Genomic DNA, 22855 nt, shown 5'->3' on the forward strand with positions numbered 1-22855 from the left:
TTTGTTGCCCACTGAGCTGAGCTCTGTCTTCCGGGGCTCAACACCTCTCCCTCACGGTGTCCTCTCACCCTCCCACTCTCCAAGCAGAGCTGCTGAGTTTTAACATTCCAGATGTTATGTCCCACTGGCTGTCAGAACTCACGGAGTCTGGCCCCTCCACTTTTGCAAGCCAGACTTTGGGGGCTCTGCCTTGTGGGCGGGCTGCCCCTCCACCGCCCTGGCTCCCTCCTGCCAGTCTGTGTAGCGTGCACCTCCTCTCTCCCCTTCCTACCCTCTTCTGTGGGCTTCTTGTCTATGCTTGGCTCCAGAGAGTCTGTTCTGCTAGTCTTCTGGCAGTTTTCTGGGTTATTTAGGCAGATGTGGGTAGAATCTAAGCGATCAGCAGGATGAGGTAAGCCAGCCATCTTCCATCAGATCATGTGTAATTTCTAATATGTCCTGATTTAATCTGTTCAGTCTTTTAATAATGGAATTCATGATTTGGAACATTCTGTTTCCTACACTACCAATCCTTATATAATAGGTGTCCTATTTGCATGGAAGGGTAGGAAAGGCATCTATAAATGGGTTAGTATGAGAAAGAACAAGCTTTTTATTTTTTTATTTTTTAACGTTTATTTATTTTTGAGACAGAGAGAGACAGAGGATGAACATGGGAGGGGCAGAGAGAGAGGGAGACACAGAATCTGAAGCAGGCTCCAGGCTCTGAGCGGTCAGCACAGAGCCCGACGCGGGGCTCGAACTCAGGGACTGTGAGATCATGACCTGAGCTGAAGTCGGACGCCTAACCGACCAAGCCACCCAGGCGCCCCAAGAACAAGCTTTTTTAATACTTAGACTCCTGCTTCAGGCAAAGTTTAATTGGTCATTTATATGTGTCATCTCAGAAGAAAGGACAATCCTATCATAGCCTTTATTATACTCAACCAGGGAAAAGTAATTGTTTTTCCCCTTGGTCCCTTATCAGATTGAAACTATTTCAAAGGCAAGGCTTCAACATTTCCTTTATTTTTTTTGGAGGGATGAGATACCATCTTTATTTAAAATAAAACATGCACTGAAACAATCCTAACTTCTAAGTGAATAGTTAATGAATTAACTTGTATAAAACCACACCTATCAAGATTAGACTGATGTAAGCATACCAGAGACCCTAACGTCCTCCTGTGTTGCCTTCCTGATTACAAACCCCTGCTTCACTCTATAGGTTTATCATCTTAATTTTAAAGATAATCACATTTAAGTATATATGTGTATACACACATACCATAATATTAGTTTTGCATATTTTAAACTTTATGTAGATGGAATCATTCTGTATATGTTTTTGTGTGTGTCTTCTTTTTTTCAAATTTATGTTCTTAAGATAAGCTATGTTGTTTTTGCAGCTGCATTCATCTATTTGTGTTGCTGTATACAATTTCACTTTATACAAACATACCACATTTTAAATCCACACTAGTGTTAATAAATTTTTTTGTGCACTTCCAGTTTCAGGGCATTTTGAGCAATGCTGTTATGAACATTCTTATCCATGTATCTTGATCCTCAAAATCACAAGTTTCTTTAGGGTAAATACCTAACATTGAAACTCTTGGGACATAGAATATATGTATCATTAGTACTAGAAGGTAAAGCCAACTTTTACAAAAATGTAAAAATTTATACTTCCAGCAGTATAAGATTGTTTCTGTAACCCTAAACATCTCATAGTTCTTGTCAGATTTTTAAATTTTTGTCCGTCTAAGTAGGGGTGTACTAATCATTTCTTGTGACTTTAATTTGCAATTTCCTGACTAAGAATGAGACTGAATCCCCTTTTACATGCTGTTGGCTTTAACTTTAATCTTTGTTGAAATGCCCATTCAAGTTTATTGCTAATTTTTCTTTTGGGTGTATGTCTTTTTCTTAATGGATCACAAAATGTATTTATAAATTTGAATACAGCCCCTTTTGTTGATGATGCATGTCTCTCTCCTCACTTACTTGCCTTTTCACATTGTTATAGTGATTTGTAATGAACGAATTTAGTTTTAATATGGTCAGGTGTATTCATTTTCTTCTCTATACTTAGGTGCTTTTTATAGCTTATTGTACAAAACTATGACAATATTCTCATATGCTCACATTTGGATCTTTGATCTGGAATTTGTTTTGTGTATGGTGTAAAGTAGTGAACCAACTTTCCTTCACATGAATATGCAATTCCTTCAGCACTATTTATTGAAAAGCAGAGCTCTTCTCCATTGCTTTGCTTTGCAATGCCCCCTTTATAAAAATTGGAATCCATATATGTGTGCGTCTATTTCTTGGCTTGCTGTTCTCTTCTAATGATTTATTTGTCAATAACACATTCTTTTTTTTTCAATTTATTTTTGTAATTTACATCCAAGTTAGTTAGCATATAGTGCAACAAGGATTGCAGGAGTAGATTCCTTAATGCCCCTTACCCATTTAGCCCATGTACCCACTCACAATCCCTCCAGTAACCCTCTGTTTCTTCTCCATATTTAAGAATCTCTTATGTTTTGCCCCCTCCCTGTTTTATACTACTTTTGCTTCCCTTCTATTATGTTAATCTTTTTTGTCTCTTAAAGTCCTCATATGAGTGAAGTCATATGATTTTTGTGTTTCTCTGACTAATTTCGCTTAGCATAATACCCTCTAGTTCCATTCATGTAGTTGCAAATGGCAAGATTTCATTCTTTTTGATCGCCAAGTAATACTCCATATTATGTGTGTGTGTGTATGTGTGTGTGTGTGTGTATATATATATATATATATATATACACACACATATACATACATACACACACACACACACACACACACACACACACACACACACACCACATCTTCTTTATCCATTCATCCATTGATGGACATTTGGGCTCTTTCCATGCTTTGGCTATTGTTGATAGTGCTGCTATAAACATTGGGGTGCATGTATCCCTTCGAAACAGCACACCTGTATCCCTTGGATAAATACCTAGTAGTGCAATAGCTGGGTCATAGGGTGGTTCTATTTTTAGTTTTTTGAGGAACCTCCATACTGTTTTCCACAGTGGCTACACCAGTTTGTATTCTCACCAGCAGTGCAAAAGAGATCCTTTTTCTCCACATCCTCACCAACATCTGTTGTTGCCTGAGTTGTTCATGTTAGCCATTCTGACAGGTGTGAAGTAAAATCTTATTGTGGTTTTGATTTGTATTTCCCTGATGATGAGTGATGTTGAAGATTTTTTCATGTGTTGGTTGGCCATCTGGATGTCTTCTTTGGAGAAGTAACTATTTATGTCTTTTGCCCATCTCTTCACTGGATTGTTTCTTTTTTGAGTGTTGAGTTTGATTTGTTCTTTATAGATTTTGTATACTAACTGTTTATCTGATATGTCATTTGCAAGTAACTTCTTCCATTCTGTCAGTTGCCTTTTACTATTGTTGATTGTTTCCTTCGCTGTGGAAAAATAGAAATACCCTATGACCCACAGGCTTTTTATTGTGATGAGGTCCAAATAGTTCATTTTTGCTTTTGTTTCCCTTGCCTCCAGAGACATGTTGAGTAAGAAGTTGCTGCAGCCAAGATCAAAGAGGTTTTGCCTGCTTTCCCCTCGAGGATTTTGATAACTTCTTGTCTTACATTTAGATCTTTCATCCATTTTGAGTTTATTTTTGTGTATGTTGTAAGAAAGTGGTCAAGGTTCATTCTTCTGCATGTCACTGTCCAGTTTATCCAGCGCCACTTGCTGAAGAGACTGTCTTTTTTCTATTGGATATTCTTTCCTGCTTTGTCAAAGATTAGTTGGCCATATGCTTGTGGGTCCATTTCTGGGTTCTCTATTGTGTTCCATTGATCTGAATGTCTACTTTTGTGCCAGTACCATACTGTCTTGATGATTACAGATTTGTAATACAGCTTGAAGTCCGTGATTTGTGATGCCTCCAGCTTTAGTTTTCTTTTTCAAGTTTGCTCTGACTATTCAAGGTCTTTTCTGATTCCATACAACTTTTAGGATTGTCTGTCTACCTCTGTGAAAAATGCTGATGTTATTTTGATAGGTATTGCTTCAATATGTAGATTGCTTTGGGTAGTATTCACATGTTAACTATATTTGTTCTTCCTACCCAGGAGCGTGGAATAGCTTTCCGAGATTTTTTTGTGTCTTCTTCAATGTCTTTCATAAGCTTTCTATAGTTTTCAGTGTATATATTTTTCACCTCTTTGGTGAGATTTATTCCCACGTATTTTATGGTTTTTGGTGCAATTGTAAATGGGATCAATTCCTTGGTTTCTCTTTCTGTTGTTTCATTATTGGTGTAAGGAATGCAACCAGTTTCTGTGCATTGATTTTATATCCTGCGACTTTGCTGAATCCATGGATCAGTTCTAGCAGTTTTTTGGTGGAATCTTTTGGGTTTCAATATAGAGTATCATGTCATCTGCGAAGAGTGAAAGTTTGACTTCCTCCTGGCTGATTTGTATGCCTTTTCTTTGTTTGTGTTGTCTGATTGCTGAGGCTAAGACTTCCAATACTATGTTGAATAACAGTGGCAGGAGTGGTCATCCCTGTCTTGTTCCTGACCTTACGGGGAAAGCTCTCAGTTTTTTCCCATCGAGGATGATATTGGCATTGAGACTTTCTTATATGACTTTTATGATCTCAAGATATGCTCCTTCTATCCCTACTTTCTTGAGGGTTTTTATCAAGAAAGGATGTTGTATTTTGTCAAATGTTTTCTCTGCATATATTGAGAGGATCATGGGGTTCTTGTCCTGGTTTTTATTGATGTGATGAGTCACATTGATTGTTTTGTGGATATTGAACCAGCCCTGCATCCCAGGTATAAATCCCACTTGGTCGTGGTGAATAATTTTTTTAACGTATTGTTGGATCTGGTAGGCTAATATCTTGTTGAGGATTTTTGCATCCCTGTTTATCAGGGAGATTGGTCTATAGTTCTCCTTTTTAATGGGGTCTTTGTCTGGTTTTGGAATCAAGGTAATGCTGTCTTCCTAGAAAGAGTTTGGAACTTTTCCTTCCATTTCTGTGTTGTCGAAGTTTCAAGAGAATAGGCATGAGCTCTTCCTTAAATGTTTGCTAGAATTCCCCTGGAAAGCCATCTGGTCCTGGACTCTGTTTTTTTGGGGAGATTTTTGATTACTAATTTGATTTCTTTACTGGTTATGGGTCTGTTCACATTTTCTATTTCTTCCTGTTTCAGTTTTGGTAGTGTATATGTTTCTAGGAATTTGTCTATTTCATCCAGATAGCCCAATTTATTGGTGTATAATTGCCCATAGTATTGCCTTATTATTGTTTTTATTTCTCCTGTGTTGGTTGTGAACTCTACTCTTTCTTTCTTGATTTTATTTATTTGGGTATTTTCCTTTTTCTTTTTGATCAAACTTGCTAGTGGTTTATCAATTTCTTAAGATCTTTCAAAGAGCCAGCTTCTGGTTTCATTGATCTGTTCTAATGTTTTTTTTGTTTGTTTGTTTGTTTTTGTTTTGATAGCATTAATTTGTGCTCTAATCTTTATTATTCTCTGTCTTCTGCTGGTTTTGGGTTTTATTTGCTGTTCTTTTTTCCAGCTCTTTAAGGTGTAAGGTTAGGTTGTGTATCTGAGACCTTGCTTTCCCTCTTCTGGAAGGCCTGGATTGCCCTATACTTCCCTCTCATCACCACCTTTGCTGAGTCCCAGAGGTTTTGGGCTGTGGTGTTATCATTTTCATTGGCTTCCATGTAATTTTAATTTCCTCTTTAACTTCTTTGTTAGCCCATTCATCCTTTAGTAGGATATTCTTTAGTCTCCAAGTATTTACTATCTTTCCAAATTTTTTCTTGTAGTTGGTTTCAAGTGTTACAGCATTGTGGTCTGAAAATATGCACAGTATGATGTCAATCTTTTTGTACTTGGTGAGGGCTGATTTGTGTCCCGGTATGTGATCTATTCTGGAGAACGTTCCATGTGTATTGGAAAAGAATGTGTATTCTGCTTTAGGATGAAATGTTCTGAATATATATGTTGTCCATCTGGTCCAATGTGTCATTCAAAGCCATTGTTTCCTTGTTGATGCTTTGATTACATGATCTGTCCATTGCTTACATGGGGTGGTGAAGTCCCCTAGTATTATGGTATTATTATCAATCAGTTTCTTTATGTTTGTGATTGATTTATATATTTGGTTGCTTACATCTTTGGAGCATAAATGTTTACAATTGTTGGGTCTTCTTGGTGGATAGACCCCCTAATTATGATATAATTCCCTTCTTCATCTCTTGTTACAGTCTTTAAAGTCTAGATTGTCTGATATAAGTATGGCTACTCTAGCTTTGTTTCTCGACCATCAGCATGATGGATGGTCTTCCATCCCCTTATATCAATCTGAAGGTGTCTTTAGGTCTAAAGTGGGTCTCTTGTAAACAGCATATAGATGGATTTTGTTTCCTTATCCATTCTGTCACCCATGTCTTTTGATTGGAGCATTGAGTCCATTGACATTTAGAGTGAGTACTGAGAGATATGAATTTATTGCCATTATGTTGTTTGTAGAATTGGAGTTTCTGGTGGTGTTCTCTGGTCCTTTCTAGTCTTTGTTCCTTCTGGTCTTTTTTTTATTTCCATTTTTTTCTCCCCTTAGAGAGTCCTCCTTAAAATTTCTTGCAGGACTGGTTTAGTGTTCATGAACTCTTAATTTTTGTTTGTCTGGGAAACTTTTAATCTCTCCTTCTATTTTGAATGACAGCCTTGCTGGATAAATAATTGTTAGCTGCATGTTTTTCTGATTCAGCACATTGAATATATCCTGCCACTCCTTTCTGGCCTGCTATGTTTCTGTGATTAGGTCTGCTGCAAACCTGATCTCTCTTCCCTTATAGATATAAGGACTGTTTTTCCCTTGCTGCTTTCATGATTCATTCTTTGCCTGAGTGTTTTGTGAATTTTACTATGATATGCCTTGTTGATGGCTGTTTTTTTTTTTTTGGTTTTTTTAAATCTAATGGGAGTCCTCTGTGCTTTCTGGATTTTGATGTCTGTGTCTTTCCCCAGGTTAGGAAAGTTTTCTGCTATGATTTGCTCACATAACCCTTGTACCTTTTTCTCTTTATCTTCTGGGACCCCTCTGATTCTGATGTTGTTCCTTTTTAATGAGTCACTGATTTCTCTAATTCTTAAATCATGCCCTTTTGCCTTAGTCTCCCTCTATTTTTCTGCTTCATTATTCTCCATAAGTTTGTCTTCTATATCACTTGTTCTCTGCTTGTGTCATTCATCCTTGCCACCACGGCATCCATTCAAGATTGCAGGTCAGTTACTGCATTTTTATTTTATCTTGACTAGCTTTTACTTCTTTTATCTCTGTAGAGGGGGATTCTAATTTATTTTTGACTCCAGCTCGTATTCTTATTATTGTGATTCTAAATTCTGGTTCAGACATCTTGTTTGTATCTGTGTTGATTAAGTCCCTGGCTGTTGTTTCTTCCTCCTCTTTTTTTGGAGTGAATTTCTTCATTTTGTTATTTTGAAGGAAGAAAAGGAATTAATAAGGCAAACAAATTAAAATTAAAAAAAATTGAAAACAACACACACACACACACACAAATCAAATAAATGATGCTAGATCTTAAGGGTGTTTGTTTTGGTCTGTTTAAAAGAGCTTGACAGATTAGAGAAAAAAGGGGGGAAAAGAAAAAAAAGTTTGAAAATTTGAAAAAAATGAATACAATGAAATAGATTAAAATGAAATGATGGAAGTAAAATAGAATTTGAAAAATTTACAAAAAAGTAAAAAATACAGAAGAAAAGAATTATAAGTATTTGAATAAAAATTGAAAATGAAAATATTTTCTCTTTCTGTATTCTAGAAAAAGAAACGAAAGAGAGAACAAAGACAATTGATGTACCAGGGAACAGACTGAAATATGATTGAAATTACATTGTTTTCCCCTAGAAGTCAAGCTATCAAGCAATTTATAATCCATAAACTAAGCAAGCAGAGAGACTAGTGGTATTCCTGAAGAGCGAAGTTTGCTAGGTTGGGCAGGGCTTAATGTAACAGCCCCGTTTTCCACTAGATGGCACTGCTTAGCTTACTGGGGTGGATTGTTGTGGTGCTTTAGGCATGTATGCACATACGTCAGAGGGGTGAAAATGGTGACACCCAGCTACCCAGTCTTTAGTATCGGAACTCTGTTCTCCCCGATCAGCAATCATGCATCCATCCTTTGTTTCTGGCTTCTGTCCGCTCCCTGCTTTTACACTGTCTCTGACCAAGCTGTAAGGTTGCCAGGTCTCTCCTCCTTCCCGAGTTTTGTCTCAGATGCTGTGTTTCCCAACCCCTCACTTCTAAGGGTCTGTGGCTTTGTGCCACTCAGACCTTTTAGGGGAGGGTCTCCTTCTGCACCCAGGAATGCTGTGGGACCATGCTGCTGCCAGTGGCCAGAGACCATGGCCTGGTGCCAGCCTACCCCAGAAAATGTTAATGCAATCACGTAGTAGCAGGGTTTCAGGGATTATGGCAAATCACAACATGCATCTCACACCAGAATTCACCCTTAATGACCTTGTTCCAGCCCCAGTGAATGTGGTTGTTCTCTGGGGTCTGCTGGGACTGGGTGGCCACATAGCCTCTACCAAATGTCCTCCCAGCAGGGAACCACCTCTCCCTATGGCCTAAGGACCACCAGACCTCACTCTGCTCCTGGGGAATCACCCTTCCCACGAGAGCACCATCAGGTATCGAGCTGAGTGGTTTCAGACTCTGCATTACTCCTGTTTATAGAGTATTTTTGGAATTTAAACCCTCTCCGTTCTCCCTTTTTAGTTCAGTCCCTGCGGCTGTTTCCACTTTTCTACTTTCTCTCCAGCTGCTTTTGGGGGGTGTTTTTCCTGTACTCTTCCCCCGTCTCCATCCTCTCTATGCCCGCAAAAACAGCTCCCTGCCCTTTGAGGCTTCTCTCTGCCCCAGTTCACCTCTCCATGCCAGGTACCTGCTGAGTTCTGTGGTTCAGTTTTGTGCAGATTGTTGTGTTAATCCTCAAATCAGTTTTCTAGGCGTTCAGGATGGTTTAATGTTGACCTGGCTGTATTTCATGGATGTGAGAAGCAAAAAAAAACTTCCATGCTGTTCCACCATCTTCGCTCCTCCCCCAACATCACACATTCTTAATTGCTGTTGCTTTATAGTAAACAATGACATATGATGGAACAAGCCTTTTACCTCATTATTTTCTTCTGGCATATCTTGATTATTATTTGTCATTAAATATCCGTAAAAATGTTACAATTACTTGCCAAAACACAAGTTGGGGTTTTGATTGGGATAATATTGATTCCTTATACCAATTTGAGAAAAAATTATAAAATTTTGACTCTTCACATCCTTAAATATATTACATCTCTTACTTTGTGTTCATTTTTTTCTCAGTAAAATTTTATTATTCTCCCTTGAAGGAATTTCAAAAGTTTTGTTAGAGTCTACTAGATATTTAATAGATTTTGATGGTGCTATAAGTCTTATTTAGTTTTTAGTTGTTTTTGTTTAACCTATTCATAGCTAGAATGTAGTACTAAAATTTATTTTTCTATCTTGATTTCATAACGAATTTTGCATAACTTTCTTGTTTAATAATTTAAACCATATGTTAGTAATTATTCATAATTTATAAAAAATTAATAATTTACCTCTTCTAATTATTCTTCTATAGATTCTTTTAGATGTTCCATGAATATAATATTAAAATTTTGATAATTTAATAAACATTCTTTTCTAATTCTTACATTTTTTGTATCATTTTATTCCCAGTTCAGTGTTAAAACTTTAAATTTGAAATTAAATAGAAATGGTAATGTGGATATCATTGTCACATTCCAGGTCACAAAGGGAGAATTTTTAATATTTCACAACGTAATATTATATTTACACTACTTCAGTTGTAGATGTGTTTTGGCAGATCAATGAAATCCTCCTTTATTCTTAGTTTTGTATTTTATTTTAATATTAATGGATGTTAAATATTATCAAGCATTTTTTCTGCCTCTATTGAGTATTGAGATATGCTTTTTCTCCTCTAATCTGTAAATAAGATGAATTATACCAACTTATTTGCTATAGTTAAATCACTTTTCATTCTTGAGATATTAATCTTGGATAAGATGTATCATCATTTTCACATACATATTTCTGGATTCAGTCTTCTAATGTTATGTTTAGGATCAGTTTTGGGTGACTGTCAAAGGAAAACCTCAGTTTTTCCTCCTATGAGTCTTTCTCCTGGGAGTCTCCTTTGGTACTTACACAGCACACTTCACTTCTGACACTTCTGGTCACCAAATGTGTGAGGGTTTTTCCCACAGCAAGCAATTCTCCACAATACCAGCTGGCTGTCCTATAATTTAACTCAGTTCTGACACTGTCTTCCTGAAGGTAGTGTCAGAGCCCACAGGTGAAGGGCTTAGTGGTGCAAGACTCTTCCTATACACTTCAGATGCCAATTGCAAGCAGTAGGTACCCAGGTTATCCACAAACTGTCCAATTTGGTGACATATCAGAGGTTCCTATGACTCCAGCCTCAGTTTCACTAATTTGCCAGAGCAGCTCACAGAACTCAAAAACACTTATCTTTAACAGTTTATTAAAAGATATGATAAAGGATACAGATGAATAGCCAGAAGAAGAGATACGTGGGGTGAGGTCTGAACACAGGAGCTTCTGTCCCTTAGAGTAGTGGCACATCACCCTCCTCAGGTGGATGTGTTCACCAGCCTGAAAGCTTATGAGCACCATACTATTGGGATTTTAGGGAGGCTTCCTTACATAAGCATGACCAATTATTAACTCCATTTCCAGCTCTCTCTGGAGGATGGTGGTGGGGCTGAAAATTCCAAGCTTCTAATCATGGCTTGGTCTTTCTGGGGACCAGTCCCTGTCAGGAGCCTTCCAGGAGCCCATTCAGAGCCTCAGTAGAAGAAAAGATGGTTCTAGTGCTCTTACCACTTAGTGATTGACAGGTGTTTTAGGAGTCCTGTGTCAGTGTTGGTTTACAACCTTGGGAGTTCCCTGGATAAAATCTAAAACTGGCCCCATATTAGAGACCAAAGAAAAATACAGGTCACTCCACATTGATAGGTGGCAGGTTTAATAAGCAAGGAAACATAATACACAGTTTGGGGCAGTCACAAGACAAGTAGATATCTACACCTGCCCACCAGAATCTTAAAAGTTTATGTAGAGGACTTAATGGGGTTCAGTCACATGTACTGTCCAGATGTTCTCAACAACACCTTACTCTCTTAAGGCTATATCCTTGAAATGCCTCCTAATGTGGGGATTGTGGATGGAGCACACATTCCAAGGAAAGGGGAGGGGATGAGGAGCCTCCTATTGGCTGGGCCCAGCTCATAGTTCAACCAACAGTCACATCCTCTTAATGGCCCTCTCTGATAGTCAGGAATGGGGTCAAAGACCAAATATTAGAACAAGAGATGCTTCTAGTACTCTTATTACTTAATTGCAAGGGTTTCCAGAGCTCTGTGGCAGGAACCGGGGGCCGGGACCAATGCATAGTTTCTATTATCTCGCAGTGGCTTTGTCCTTTAATTTTTTTTATAGTATCCTTGTTGGGTTTTAGTATTAACATTATGCTAGCGTCACTCATATTCCTTTTTTTGAATAGTTTACATAAAATTAAAATTATTTCTTCCTTGAATGCTTGGGAGAATTTAATGGGACAAAGTTGGCCTAGAGTTCATTTTTGAGAAGTATTTGAGCATGAGTTTACATTTTTAAAAGGATATAAAGTATGTAGGTTATCTACTTCTTTTGTCACTTAGTAAGTGTTTGCAATATCCTCTTTTTTTTCTTTTAAAACTGCAGCATCTCTTGTGATGTCACTTTATTTCCTGATGATAATTATATGTGCTTTCTTCTCTCATCTCTCTCACCTTGGTAGATCTCATCAGAGGTATAGTGGTCTTATCAGATATCCAAGAATTACTGCCTGTGTTGATCCTTTTTATTAAATGTTTGCTTTATTTTTATTTTCAGTTTTTTAATATTCTCCTTCTCCTTTCTTTTAATTTTCACCGTCTTCCTTTGATACATTTTTTCTAACTTCATGAGATGTGTTATCTTGTTAAATTTAATCTTTCTTCATTACAATGTATTCATCTGTGGTTATAATGTCCCCTCTACTTAACTGCTGCATCCCACAAATCTGAACATATGGTATTCTTATTAAGTTCAAAATAATTTTAATATGCATTATGCTATCCATTCCAATAGATAAGATGCTCTTACTTCAGCTAGTTAGAAATAGTTTTAATTTACAAACACATAGTAATGTTTTTAAATTGATTTTCAGCCTAATTCCATGGTTGTTCAGACAATACATCACATATAAATCCAATCTTTAAAAAAATTATCGAGACTTGAATTATGAACCAATGTATGGTCAATTTTGGTAAACATTTTGTTTGTGCTTAAAAAGACTTTGTGTTCTGAGGTTTTGGGATACCATGTTCTATATAATTCTTTTAAGTCTATTTGTTTCTATACCAAACATTTTATAGTTGTTGCACCTGCTTTGAAGGCTCTTTTCCTATACATTTGCATGGACACTGCTTCATTTCACTCAGACCTATGCTTACAGATGGTCTCCTCAGCCAGATCTTCCCTCACTACCCTGTGTTATTTTTCTTGAAGCCTGAGAGTACATTATGTCTGTTTGCTTATTATCAATCTCCCTAACTGTAATAGAAACTCCTTGAGGCAAACACATCTCCCCTCTTATTTACTGTGCTACTGTGCTATCCCCAACACCCCAACACTTGAAAAGTGTTACATACTTTTCAATAAATGTGTTTTGAATGATTAAGTGAATGAATTAAAATTAATACCCAACAGAGAACTCACTATGTATGTATGTATGTATGTATGTATGTGCATGTAAATATCCATAGTATAAAAGCTTAACCCCACTTTTTTCCTTCAATAGATTTGGCATTGCTCACATAGGCACAGGTTAAATATGGAGGAGGAAATGGAGAATAAGAAGATTCTGTTATAGAGATCATCTAAAGCAGGTATTCAATAAATATTTGCTGTATAGACTTTTTAAAGTTTATTTATTTATTTCTAGAGGGAGAGAGACCTGGGGCAGGGCGCAAGAGATAGAACCCCAAACAGGCTCCACACTATTAGCACAGAGACTGAAGTGGGACTCAAACTCATGAACCATGAGATCATGACCTGAGCTGACACCAAGAGTTGGATGCTTAACCCACTGAGCCACCCAGACACCCCTGCTGTATGAAATAAATAAAATTGACACCAAAGAAGAATGAAAAGAAAGAGGAAAAGGAAGGAAGAGAGAACAAGTTGTAAACTGAATAAGAGATGACACTGACAGGATGTAACTTGCTGTTCCTTTTTTGTAGAAGCATCTGACTTCTTTTGCCCATTTACCTGCTACATCCCAAGAGAGAAGGAATTACTAATATGATTAGTCAGGTAAGAAAAGAAGCTACATGCATGCAAAGCTCAGTCCTTTCCTCCCTCCTTGCATTTTGGCACTAGTCTCCCTGCAGACAATGTGCGTTCTATCCTGTTTCTTCATGCATTAAATTTCACAGTGGCAAGCTCTGCACGTGTGGGAGATCTGATTTTGTCCAAAACCACATGAGTAAATCACTTAATTCTGGGAATTAATTTTATGAAGCCACTACTGCTATGCACCCAATTCTCCAAACAGTTCTATCTGAAATAATCTAAAATTTTAAATCTCTTTTTTGTTTCTTTACTATTGTTCAGTTGCTTCCAAACTCAGAGAACAGTTTCAATAAACTTAGGATTCTCTATAGTGTATTTTCACTGATATGCATCAGCAGTTCTAAGGTATATCTTTCAAACAAGACTTTCAAAATGACTGAAACCGTGACTTTCTATAAAAACAAGACCAGACTGAGAAAGCTGAAGGAGGAAGCAAAATAAGTTCCTGTTTCAGAAATTCAGACAATTTGCTATGTCAGTCTTTTCCCATTCCATTAATCAACTATGTTAAATGTCCTCAAGCTGTCTACACAGGCAAAATGAAATGTAGTGATGCAGCAATTACTCATCTAGCAAGTTTAGACATAGAAAAAGACAACACACTAAGAACATAACAGGGATTTGCTGGAACAAATTACTCTTTGAGTTCTAAGTTATCCTTACAAATAGTCTATTTCTAAATAAGTCCTTCATAGAGGCTTCTGACCAACTGGATTGGAGAAGACTCTAGTGAACTAAGCCATTCAAGACATGCTCATCTATAGTAGTGAGTATAAACACAACTAGAAATGAAAGTCTTTGGAAGTAAAGGATAGCGTCAGGTGGTGGTCCAGTGTAATGCAATGCTAATAAGGAAGTTTGGTAGGAGGGCTACTTCATGCAGACTTTTTCAATCAGAACTTTTAGTGACAGCAATATCACCAGGGATATTACAAAAGTGTAAATGTAGCCAAATGCCAAATTTTGGAGGAGACAGAGAGAGAGAGGGAGAGAATCTTTTACTAAGTCTTATCTCAGACACCCTGTGGTCTCTTACATACTGTAGAAACTGTTCAAGAAGGCAGCTAGCTCTCTGTCTAAACATGTCAGTATATTGTCAATCCTGCAATAGCAAGTGCCCTCTAACTTTCACTCAGGAACTATGTTTTTCTTTTCAAATATATGCCCATATGAAATATTACATGATTTGCCACTTTAACATGACAAAATTTAAATCATTTCTGCCACGAATAGTGATGCCCTTTGGGAACCTACTTTAGAAGTTGTGGAGGAAATACATACAGAGGTTAATGACACAATATGTCAAACTGTGTCGTTGAAAGTGAGACTTAACTTCCTTAGATCATTAAATTTCAACAAAGATACCATTTTCTTATCTCTTTGTAACTTGTATCACTGGCAAATGTTACTGGCTGCCATCCAAGGGAAAGGTGACCCCGTTTCTTTCAAAAGTGTGCATAACGGTATGGTGTGTCAGCAACCATATCTTTGAAAATAGATGCTTGAGTTTTGCTATTTATGTGCTGCACAGATATGCCATACCTGTGGTTTTATTGAGAAAATGGGCGGATGGAGCAAACTGGTCAATCAGCCCTTTGGGGAACCTGCCATTTGCTGATTTGTTCTCACAGTCCTCTTTGGTCCTTCCCTTGTTGCATTACATTTGCAAACTTCCTTTTCCCTCTGACTTGTAGATAGGTTGTATTAAAGGGAAGCATCAGAAGACTAGAATGTAGGAGGAGAGAAGAAGCCAGGTTTTTCTCTTGTCTCTGCCTTGAGCAATGTCCTCTGTCACTCTAGCTATCACCAGACAGGCTTTGTGGTTCCTATTCCAACATGGCAGCCCCCGCCTTGCTTCCGGCTTCTGCCAGTTGGCCCTGGTTCTGGCCCCTGCACATTGCTAACACTACGTCCTCTTGTTATCCTTCCAAAAGCTTCCAGATGCTGTTAATCTCTGATTTGGTTTCCTCTGTTTAGCTTCAGAGTTATTCCAACACATGTGTAAATAATCTCCTGTATTAAATTCCTTCTGCTGGAAATATCTAAAGTGGTTCCTATTTTGTTTTGTTTTGTTTTTCTGTCTCTGGACCCCGATTGAAACATTCAGTGATCAGAGGAAAAAGGACAAAGTGAGGTTGGCTAACATAGTGGAAAAATAATTTAGGTGAACAGAAGAAGCAAAATTGAAAAATTATTTTCTAGTGTAGGAAGAGGAAAAGCATAATGGGGTCTCTTGGTCAGTTAAGGTTTAACTCTTCTGGTAGATTCATCCCAAATCTGCCTCTTGGGAACTCTGCAACCTTAAGGAGTATTATGTAATCTCTCTCTGCTTCAGTTTCCTCATTAGTAAAATGGAGTTAAAAATAGTACTGCTGCCAAAGGTTTATTGTGACCATTAAGGAAATTACCAGCAATGCTAGTTCATAGCAAGACATTAATAAATGTTAGTTTCAGTAAGCCCTTTTACCTTTTTTAGTGTTGTAGTGACACTTAGGAGCTCCTTGGTTAGTTTTAGTTTATTTACACTGCAAATAGATATTGAAATTATCTTCTTAAGTAAGGAAGTAGAATAATACATGAATAGAAAATTGCATAAAGGAATAAACAAACACGTGTATGCCTGAAACAATTAAAGAGAGAATAAGTGCATACGTTCCCTATCTTCAGAGACAATCTTGGGAATACAGTTGATTCTTCAAGTACACTCTCTTTATCCTCAGAATGAAGACTGGAGGGGAGACGATCTCTGGCCTGTTTACTCACACCTTCCTCCATTATTTAAACCTTCATGCCGCTTTTCTTTCACCCTTCCACTTAGTCAAAAACACACTTTCTAACCTCAACTGACAATATTCTGCTAGAGCTTTTACAGCCTTAGAAACCCAAAGTAGCAAGGACATAAGGACAGAGGCCAAGGTAAGAAGAATGTATTGTAAAGGACTATAACCGGAAAGTTTCGTCAGTCTTTTTTGTTTGTTTGTTTTTTCTGGGATCACCTGTACTCTGCTTTCCATAATGTTGCTTTTTCTTCAAGTGTGCTTGACCTGTCATTCTTTAGTCTTCTTGGCTCCTTTATTTCAAAAGACCTGAAGCAAAATTCTAGAGTATTTAACACTTCTGTGGCAGATGCTCATGGTCCAGGAAGTTGTCATGGTCATCAGGATCTTACTTGAAATGTCAACACTAAAGTATTTTTTCCCATTTTTAATTTCAAACTTGGATTATGAAATCATTTTTCTTGCTCATTGTCCAACTCTTTCATATGTTCACAAACAAGACCCTCCAAAACTTGGCCCCTGTTTCTCTCTTCAAATGTCCTTACTATCTCCCCCCACTTTCCATTTCACAATTATGTCCCAGAAGTATGGAACCACCTATGGATGCCACTCTATCACTCTCCCAGGTATTCTCCCATGTTATTCTCATCTTCTGGAACACTATTTATTGCAGTATTCCCTTGGATATTTTCATCTCCACCCCGTCCTTTTAAGGACTTCCCTGACAACTTTTTACCCAAAAAGGATGAGTTAAGGTTTCCTCCTTTCTCCTCCCTTAGCATCTTATGGTGGCCTCAGTTGCAACCCTTAGCACACTGATTTTAAAGTCCTAGTCTATAACCCCTTACACATTTTAAACTTCTTCAGAAACAAGGGCCATTATTCCTTCATTCTCTTCCTTTCCTGATCAACACACAGTTGGCACATAATAAATACTTGTGGCTGCAAACCACGTCAAACTTTGTGTTCAAAAAATCTTAGCCCTAGAGATTCAATCTACAATTTCCCCCCTATAATGTACACAACCTGTGTACTTATTTTTGTTGTTTCTTCCTTAAATTATCTAAATAATTCTATCAGGAAAGGATAATTGAAACATCTCACACCTGTGCTTTTAATATTATGTGAGCTGCTTCCTTCCTCTAAAAACAATACCTACACTTTATCAAATCTATCTCTGGGAAATAATAGTCATTTGTTGATTCTTTGACTTATGACAATGAGTATTAAAATCTGGGAGGGAAAGGAAGTGACTTACCTGTTTCAGTCACTCACTGGGACTCTTTTAGCAAGCCTTCATTCTGAACTCTTGCATTTGGTTGTTACCAATCTCCATGGAATATAGTTAAGTTGTGAGCACTCAGTGGCTACTGGCTGATCTGACTTGACTGTACCACTGCAATACAGACCACCTGACAGCCTTCATGGACATGAACACATACATGGCAAGAGCTGGGAGATTTGTGGAAGCCACCAAAATAGGGAAAATTTGAATCAATCTACTCAGTCTCATCTGTTGTTCAAAACTCTCTTCGTCCTGTTATTTGAAAGGTGCCACCAAGCATATTATTTCTTCAGAAACTCCTTCCATTTCTTAAGTGTGCAGAGGAATAGGGTGTTCTGCATATGCCTTCAAAGGTTAAATGTTTCTTTCCTTGAAGGTTTTCCTAGGGAAACAATACCCAGCCTTTTCAGCTGCATAATATTTGTCAGATCAAATGACTTCAAATTACCTGACTGCTCTTCACCATTAGATGTTGGTCCTTCGCCCAGTAGGTAATCATTTCCAATCATTACCTACCTACTGTCGTCTATTGACAACACACCCCTTTATCATTGTTCCACTGCCCTACACAGCCTGACAGCAGAATTCAAGTGCAGAGCAGTTGTAAGATTTACCTGGCTTGTTAGCAGTTTGTCATCCTTTTAGAATTTTTTCCTCCCTCAAAGCACCTTCAGATGTTTAAGTTACTCATTCATATCCTTGGAGGGAGGAAAAAGAAAACTGGGTAAGCTGTGTATTTTCTTGATGGCTCATCAATATAGCTAAGATGTTTTGAACTCTCAAGAAAGGCATAACTCAATTTCTGGCCAGCAATTTATGCAGTTGCCTAAGAGGGTGAGGCAAGAGAGGGCAAGGCATCTGAGGGCGTCGTATGAGAAAAAACATCAAAGGAGATTTTCCAAATAACTACTATTCATTGAGCACCTATAACGTTTATGAACTTCATAAAATCCCTCATTGGTGTGTGGTATTAATCCCCTTTTTTGGTAAACAAGGATGTTGCTTTTTAGACAGGTTAGTAACTTGGTCACAGTTGACTGGACTAAGAAGGGAAAAAACTGGGATTCAAACCCAGGCTTGTTTGGCTCCAAGACATATGCTTTTTCCACTTTGTCTTGTGTCTCCCGGGTATGGTTTGTCTTCATTATTCTTCCGCTTGTCATTTTGTTCCCCACTCTGTACGGTGCTGGTGGCTTCGTTCAGACTCACTACGGCATCAAAATCATGTGCTGTGACTTCATCCCCTTGCACCAAACTCTCTTGTTAGACACCTCTTACCTTATAACAGTGCAGCACATCTGCTCAAGTGTCAGCAAACTTCAACTGATGCCATTTCTTTCTTTCTTCATTTTCTGTTGCTGACCCCCAGTCTCCTACACACCTGCTGACCGCCCCCCGATTATGCTACCAGATCTTCAGGAATGCCTTATTTGTCTAGTTGCAACTGTACTGTAACACCACCACCAGTTACTGCTCATGCCTTGCTTCCCAGAGCTCCTTAAAAATAGCTCGCCTAGTCTTTGTCTTAAACGTTAGCAAAACGAATGCCCAGCCTTAGGAGCTGTTTTACCCAGCAATGTCTTCTTCAATAGTGTAATGCTGTGTATTGTACCCTTTTGTCTGGAAGTGACTTCTTTTTCCTCCGAATGCCTGTACCTTGCCATTTTCATTCCTGTTTCCCCAGATAACATTGTCCAAAATAGGTGTTCAGTAAAATAACATTTGATACTTGGGGCGCCTGGGTGGCGCAGTCGGTTAAGCGTCCGACTTCAGCCAGGTCACGATCTCGCGGTCCGGGAGTTCGAGCCCCGCGTCGGGCTCTGGGCTGATGGCTCAGAGCCTGGAGCCTGTTTCCGATTCTGTGTCTCCCTCTCTCTCTGCCCCTCCCCCGTCCATGCTCTGTCTCTCTCTGTCCCAAAAATAAATAAACGTTGAAAAAAAAAATTAAAAAAAAAAAAATAAATAACATTTGATACCTAGAATACATATAAGTTCATAAATAATTGAAAGGAAAAGCATAAACTATTGGCAGCTGGTTTCTTAATGAAGAGAGTTCTTTGGAGCCAGATATATGCATGTGCTCAGGGGGGACATTCTCAAGATACTACAATTCCCATTGTCTTTAGTTTGGGGGCTCCAAAGCTTGAGCCAGATACACTGATTTGTTATATGAGCATTTAAGCCACTTCATGCTCTCACTTTTGCTATTGTGCATTGCATGGGAAGTTCTCAAAGGCCAGTTAAACTATTTTCTTGGTCTGAGTTCCCCTGTTTTACTCTTAAAGTTTGAATTTTCACAATATATCATTTCTTTCATGCTCCAGACAGTGGGCATTTTTTTTTTAACTAGTTTTACTAGTTTACTAGTTTTGCCCAGAGTGATTTCTCGTCTTTTCTTAGATTGCTATGTAAAGTGACTAGAAAGATAAATCTCCCCACTGAAAGGCAGTGTGATTAAACCATCTAGATCCAGACTAGAAGGGCAGATGATGAACAGGCTTCTGCCAGGGACTGGACAGCTGGATGCATTTCACAGCTCACAATGCAACCCTACTCATGAGAACAAATGAAGAGTCACAGGTCTGCAGGAAGGCAGAAGCAGGATGGTTGCAGACAGCTGAATGTAACTACCCATCTTCCATAGAAAGTGAAAGTGAAAGTGAAAATTAATAGCTGTTGAATCTTGGAGTGAGATGGCCTTCTAGCCATGCACATGCCAGGCATAGCAAGGTCCTACTGTGAATTACAGTAAAAATTGTGGTCCTACTAGAACCAGAATGCATCTCAGGTCCTGTACAACCCAGCCCAAATCACTCAGCCTGACATAAAAGGCTATTCTAGTCTTTACTTATGCTGCCTACTTTCAGTACCCACTCTCCCCCAGCCGATTTCATTCCTTGTCCTTATTCTGGGAAAACCTTCCTGTTCCTAATCCTTCAAGACAACTTCAAATCTTCCTTTCTAAATATTTCCCAGCTACTCCATATAGCTTTAGTTTCAGAAGCACAGAACCCCTACACAGAGCTGCGTGTTATAAAACATGTTCATGTCTTCATTTTCTCATCAGTAGAATGTGGATCACTATCCTCAGGCTTTAGGAGTGGTTTAAGTACGAAGTGAGACAACATTTGTGTGCCACTTAGTACCATCCTTAATAGATAGTACATTAATTCTATATTAGTCCTCTTCTCTCAGCTCCAAAAATATAGAGCCTGTTAGGTTGCCCATTAAACATTAATTTGATAATTAATTAAAATAGGTTTGTGAGTCTATTTCCTGGTACAAAATGCCTACATTTCTTCACAATGCCCAGAGATGGGTTCTTTTAAACTACCTTTGAATGAGATGAAGGGAAGAATGATAAACTATAATTTAACCAACACCACTGCACAATCAAGAGAGGAAATTGATATGCTATCGTGCCATCAGGTATACTAGGGAGATCTGTTACCTTGGTGGGAAAAGGGAGATATTTGCAACACATACTCACAGGGCTTAAAGACCATTAGTCTCAAGCTTTATCTGGAGTACTGTTAAGTCTGAGAGAGAAACCTGAAATTGACTTTCACAGAATTAATGAAGATTTTGCAATGTGCTTGAAATTCCAGATAAATATCTGACGACTATTTTTTTGTTGTATGGTCAGAAGGTTTTTCTTTTTCCAGAAGTCCTTTTTAAAAAGAGAAATGAGCATTTAGCTGAACTTTCTACTTCTTAATTTTTGCAATGTTGTTGATGGACTGTGAATGGACACCAAGTACTATCCAAGCATTATTGACTAAAGCCAAGCATCCATGACCTCATCATTCCCTTAGTTTTTATAATTGCCTACTGGATTCCTTTCATGGTTTTTTTCTCCCTTAGACCATAAATTTAATTTTCTGCAGAAAATAATTACTGGAATATGTAAGTTCCAGCCTATTGGTCCTTTGGACACTGTAGATGGAAGGGCGTCTTCTCTAAATGGGAGTGAGGATTACACAGACATCGTTCTACCCCAGTGCATGAGAAAGAAGGAATCACAACTCTTTGACACATACAGGGGTTAAATCAAGATTTGTTTTCTGGCCTTCTTGATCAAAGTGTGCTAAAATGAATTGTGGCTTCCCAAAAGTTATGTCCACATTCTAATCCCCAGAACGTGTGAATGTTACCTTCTTTAAAAAGGGCGTTTTGCAAATGTAATTAAGGGTTTCGAGAAGAACTCCTGTGTTATTAGGTTGACCCTAAATCCAATGATGAAAATCCCTGTAAGAGACACCTAGAATAGAGACAGAGAAGAGGAGGAGGCGAAAATGTGGCCAAGGTGGCAGAGAATGGTGTTGCAGCCACAAACCAAGATCAAGTAGAGCCATATGAAGCTGGAAAAGGCAAAGGATTCTCCCCTGGAGTCTCTGGAGGGAGAATGGCTCTGTTGATACTTTCATACCTTTCGCCTTTAAAACTGCGAGAAAATAAATTCCCGTTTTAAGACACCAGCTTTGTGATAATTTGTCATAGCAGCCACAGGGGACTCATACCCAAGGCTAGTTTTAATCTGATACTCTCCAATATCACTTTTCACTCTCTTTGATAGCAAAGAATTTTAAGTCTGTTTTATTTATACTGATTGTCCACATTTTTTCTCATCCGTTGAGTAACAGAAATGACAAACATTTCTTTCTCGGATGTACTGCAGCTGCCAAGATGCTCTGCCATTGTTAATGAGAAGGTATTCTGTGTTTCTCTTTATCTCTGCAGATGACACTCCAAGAGCCTGCCAGCAGGTCATATGCTTTCTGCTGCCATAGCCTACCTGGGGCACCCTGGTCTGCTAGGATTTGTCAGGTCGTGAATCAGAGTGAAGCTGGAACAGGAAAGATTGTGAGTCTAACTGTCTTGTTCCTCCACCAAGCGCGACAACACTTAGTCATCATCAGTGCACTTGTGTGAATTAATCCATATCTGTGGCTTGGGAAATGAAGAGTTTTGATAAAAAGTAACATATTCCTATTTTAAGCCTTCCAAATGAGTACTTTCTACACACGCATCATTGGTTTCAGAAATGGAAATATTTAAGATTACAAATGATGCCTTCTAAAAGGTAGGATGCTGATATTCCACTCATTTAAGAAGTGTTCTAGTTCCAGTAGAATTGAACTAATCAGCAGAAATGTCAATACACACACTTTGCAGAGGCAGATATAGAACACACCAAGGAAATTCTGGGGCTTAGATACCATTCAATGCCATACGATTAAA

The 22855-nt window shown here is 38.2% G+C and overlaps 1 long non-coding RNA gene across 1 annotated transcript; it reads left to right on the forward strand.

Annotated features, from left to right (window-relative positions):
- Window positions 1-12929: 12929 nt before the first annotated feature.
- LOC147576599 (uncharacterized) lies at window positions 12930-22493 on the forward strand. Its single transcript, XR_015241429.1, has 3 exons — window positions 12930-13086; window positions 13441-13513; window positions 22355-22493. It is a non-coding gene; the product is annotated as an uncharacterized LOC147576599 (long non-coding RNA).
- Window positions 22494-22855: the final 362 nt, after the last annotated feature.

The sequence above is a fragment of the Puma concolor genome, chromosome D1 (genome assembly GCF_028749965.1).
Source record: "Puma concolor isolate L17-30 chromosome D1, mPumCon1.1.hap2, whole genome shotgun sequence".
In the NCBI taxonomy this organism is placed as follows: Eukaryota; Metazoa; Chordata; class Mammalia; order Carnivora; family Felidae; genus Puma; species Puma concolor.